The following is a 5182-nucleotide window of genomic DNA, read 5'->3' as shown; positions in this document are numbered from 1 at the left end:
CACACACACACACACACACACACACACACACACACACACACACACATATCTTAGGGAAAGAGTAGGAAAGAGGGAAGCAGAAGACATTATTTGAAGACCTACTTGTGCAAAAGGCATGAGTAGTTCAGGCATTTCCATGGATACCCCCAGCTAACCCGCTACCAAAGACCCTTTCCTACTTACCCCTCTTGCCCCCGTCTTCCCCAACACTGTGTCCAGCACCCATACAGGGGTTGTATTCACAAGATGGCACTATCGAGGAAGAGGGTGCTGTTATGACTCAGCCCCCTACCGCACATTGGCCCTGAAGCCACAGTTGCAATAATGCCCTCTCTATGGCCAGAATGAGATCCAAACCCTTCCAAAATTCCATGTCCAAACAAGGACTCCTCATTAGAATGACGAATCATCAGAGCTGGAGCTGACCAAAAGAGCATTGCATTGTTTGGCCCCCTCCTGGTATTTGTGGGGCAATGGAGATCTAGAAAGGGTCTGTGATGTGCCCCAGGTCACAAAACCATTGGTAACTAGCTGGGTGCAGTGGCTCACGCCTGTAATCCTAGCACTTTGGGAGGCTGAGGCGGGTGGATTATTTGAGGTCAGGAGTTCAAGACCAGCCTGGCCAATATGGTGAAACCCCGTCTCTACTAAAAATACAAAAATTAGCTGGGTGGTAGTAGTGCGCGCCTGTAATCCCACTACTTGGGAGGCTGAAGCAGGAGAATTCCTAGAGCCTGGGAGGCAGAGGTTGCAGTGAGCTGAGATCGCACCACTGCACTCCAGTCTGGGCGACAGAGTACAACCCTTTTAGAAAAACAACAACAAAAAGTCATTGGTAACAAAACCAGTGCTAGAATCCCAGCAAGTTAGTGGTGGAGCGGGAATTAGAATCCCAATCTGTTGACCGCTTAAATATATACAATTGGTATTCTAAGTGCTTTTCACAAACATTATCTCATTCAATTCTCTCTCTCTCTCTCTCTCTCTATCTCAATAGGATCTCACTCTGTCACCCAGGCTGGAGTGCAGTGACATGATCATGGCTCACTGCAGTCTCAAGCTCCTGGGCTCAAGCAATGCTCTCACATCAGCCTTCTGAGTAGCTGGGACTGCAGGCACATGCCATCACACCTGGCTAATTTTTGTATTTTTGTAGAGATGGGGTTTCACCATGTTGCCTAGGCTGGTCTTGAACTCTTGGGCTAAAGAAATAATGTTCCTGCCTTGTCCTCCTAGAGTGCTGGGATTACACGCATGAGCCACCGCGCCTGGCCTCATTTAATTCTCACAAACCTGTGTGATAGCATCACAATTCCCACCTATAGATGAGAAAAATGAAGGTCAGGGAGAGCCATGATTTGTCCAGTGTCATACACAGTGGAAAACAGATCCAGGATTTGAACCCCTGTTTTACTGACTCCAATTCCAGTGGCCTCTCCACTCACTTCTCCAGCGTTTCCCCCTACCCTCCACACAGCCAAATCAGGCCAGTTTCCCACTTATCCTTCATCCCTGGACATCTCCAGCCAGAGGTCTTTTTTTCTTTTCAGCCCACCTTCTCCCACCCAGGACAATATTCTTTGCCCCAAATTCGGAGGCAGGGGTGTGGTAGCCCCTGCCGTGGTTCTGGGTACAGACCTCCATGAACTGAAGCCATGCACAGCCTGGTCTCCTGTGCACAGCCCTGCTTCTGTTCGTGGCCACGGAGGCCTCAGCCATAAATCCCCAGGTCTCAGCTCATAACCATTAGCAAGCGATTGGGCTCATCAGGACGCCTTTATGAGACTCAGGTCAAATAAATGGATTGCCGGAGGTCAGAAACAAGGGATCTCCCTGCCTTGCCTTGCTTCCGAGAGGCTCCAGAGGCTGGCAGATTCTGTTTGACTCACATCTGTAGGTGGAAGTGGGGGCGTTGTCACAGTGGGGTAAAGATGTACAGTATCCCCTGGTATTCCACACCTACAGAAGGAAAAGGACCTGGAGATGCACATTCTCAGATAGCCGGCAGTCATTAGGGCTGGAGGAACATACACAGAGGCACATATACACACTCAGACCCCCATCTCTGATTCAAATCCATGCCTCAGAAACCAACCCCCCAACTCCACCCACCTTACATCCTCTGATGTCCGGACACTCGGTTCCCTCGTTGAGGTGTTTCCTGAAACACTGCTTCTCAAACACCACTGTACGGCTGGGCGCAGTGGCTCACACCTGTAACCACAGCACTTTGGGAGGCCGAGGTGGGTGGATCATGTGGCCATGAGTTAGAGACCAGCCTGACTAACATGGTAAAACCCCATCTCTACTAAAAATATAAAAATTAGCCGGGCATGGTGGCACGTGCCTGTAATCACAACTACTCAGGAGGCTGAGACGGGAGAATCGCTTGAACCTGGGAGGCAGAGGTTACGGTGAGCTGACATGAAGCCACTGCACTCCAGCCTGGGTGACAGAGCGAGACTGCATCTCAAAAAACAAAGCAAACAAACAAACAAAAAAACCCACTGTGCATACAAATGACCCTGGACCTGGTTAAAATGCAGACTCTGATTCAGTGGATCTGGGGTGGCACCTGAGCTCTGTTTTCTAGCCAGCTCCCAGGTGAGGCCAGGGCTGCTTCTCCAGGGATTTTAAGCGATGGTCCTCCTACGTTGGAGGGGTGGGGTTTTCAAAAGGTAAAAGAGATAGGAGTGTGCAGTACAGGAAACCACCTCTCCCACCCCCATCTGCCAAATGCTGCTGTGCACACCCAGGTGACTGAGCTGTTTCTAGAGTGCTGTTGCCTCACTGTTTACATGGCTCCTTCTCAATCTTCAAACCTCAGCCCAAGTGTCACTTCCTCAGAGAAACTTTCTCCAACCACCCAATTTAAAGGGCCCCTGCTCCGCCCTGTCTGTGATTACTCTCTTAACAGGTCTCACAATTACATGTATGTATTTGCTAATTTGCTTACTTATATTTTTGTCTGTCTCACTCTCTGGAATGTATAGTCCTTGAGTTCAGGGATCATGCCTGTCCTGTTTATTCATGAATTCTTGGCAACCAGTGCCCAGCACATGGTAGATACTCAGTAAATATTGCTGAATAAGCCAGGTCCACGGTGGCTCATACCTGTAATCCCAGCACTTTGGGAGGCTGAGGCGGGCAGATCATTTTCGGCCAGGAGGTGGAGACCAGCCAGTGTGGGGAAATCTCGTATCTACTAAAAATACAAAACTTAGCTGGGTGTGATTGCACACTCCAGCTACTCTGGAGGCTGAGGCAGGAGAATCACTTGAACCCAGGAGACAGAGGTCGCAATGAGCTAAGATTGTGACACTGCACTCCTGCCTGGGTGACAGAGGGGGACTCTGTCTCAAAAAAAAACAAAAAACAAACAAACAGAAAAAGATTATCTGAGAGTATCTGAATCAGGAACTGAGGCCATAGGTAATCTCAGAAAGTATCCTGGAGGAAGGAAAATGGGAGGAAAAGAACATTGTGTGAAGGACTTAAGGGAGGTGACTCAAGGAAAGTGGGGAGGCAAGTGTATCCAGATAAGATTGGCCCCATTGATATGGCAGGGGCGAGGAGGGGTCCTGGAGGGAGAGATCCTGGGGTTAGCAGCAGATGCTGCAGGGTCTTGGAAACCATAGCAGGCAATAAAGAAGACACGTGGGCTTCCCACCACCTCATGGGCAAGGACCTTCATTTATTCATTCTTTCCTACACTCGACAAATTATTACTGAGATCTTGTTAGGTGCTGGGTGCTGAATACTCAGGAATGAGCACCATGGGCCTGATTCCTGCCCTCCTAGAGATCACAGTCCAATGGGAGAGACTGACATTAACCATATTAACATGTTACAGTTGGGCCAAGTCTACAAAGGATAGTGTATGATAACGGGTGTGATAGGTGGTTCCCGAGGGAGAAGTTTCCCTAGGGAGTGACAGTCACCCAGAGTCCTGATGGGTGGGGGTCTTCTGTGCCAGCTCCCTGCCAGCTTTCATCCTGGACATCCCTGCATTCCTCTGCACTGTCCCTTTAAGAGGAGCATCTCTTCCCTGAGCAAAGGAGGTTCGGGCACACAGCCTGAGCCTGCCAAGGTTGAGGGCTATAAATCAACGCTGGCACTCCCTTGGCAGTGGGCTCTCCTCTGAGCTGCCCAGATGGCGGGCAAGCCTGGGGCTCCAGGGGCAGCCAGGCACTCAGGAGGGGGGAGGTGTGCAAGGTGGGGACACAGCTGGGCCCTAGGCCCCTGATGGCAGCTGCCCACCTCTGTCTAAGGGCCCTGGACCAGGGAAAATGCCAAAGTCCTTCTATTCTAGTCCCAGGGACCTTCTGACTCCCAAGTTAGGCTGGCATGGGGCTGTGGGGTTATTGTCCCACCCCTGCCAAGGACCAGGGCCTCATAGGCATCCTCTGAGACCAAGGGTCATGGATGACCTCTTGGGGTCACAGTCTGCTCCAATATTCAACCTGAAAGTTCTGCCTGTGGTTTGACCTTCTTTCCTCTTGCTGTAGCTAAGGTGTCTTCTTTTACACTGCATGAAAGAAGAAAGACAGTAGCTCCCCATTTAGTAGGGCTTTGGGACGGTGGTGAGCTCTCCTTCTGCCTTCATTTTAAGCCTCCCAGAAAAGCAGGATACAAAGATTCTTCAAGGTCAGCTGGAGAGGTAGAACTCTGCCCTCTTGGGGGTTGCCATCCCTCTGCCACCCTCACAGGTGTTGTGACAGAGGGAACATATGTTGCTTCCACCCCAGAGAAGAGAGACAACATCTTAGCAGCCACAGCCCCACAGAGCCAGGCTCAGCAGGCCTTGACAGAACTGGAAAGGCAGCCTCTCTCCTGGGCCTGGCCTGGAACTGGGCTGTGGGTGGAGGGGTGGAAGCAAAGTGTGTAGACCCCTCCCAGAAAGGAATCAACAGGCTTGACTGCTGTCCCCACCCTCACCCCCCAACAGTAGAATAGTGTAGACCTGTGGAAAATTCATGGGTTCTAGAACAACAGAGATTTCCTGGGATGTCCTTGTCCTCAGATTCTCTGTGAGAAGTCAGAGCTTACAAGTCCTTAGAGATTCTTTCTCACACACTCATCGTACTGATGAGAAAACTGAGACACAGACAAGTTCACCCACGTCTTGTTCACGTTGTTTTTACTGCACCATATTTGCCACCTGAACAGAAACTCCCAGAGC

This window comes from Sapajus apella, unplaced genomic scaffold (genome assembly GCF_009761245.1).
Source record: "Sapajus apella isolate SASKATOON/1434 unplaced genomic scaffold, GSC_monkey_1.0 scaffold2, whole genome shotgun sequence".
NCBI classification, from domain to species: Eukaryota; Metazoa; Chordata; class Mammalia; order Primates; family Cebidae; genus Sapajus; species Sapajus apella.
Note: the sequence above shows the minus strand (reverse complement) of the source record.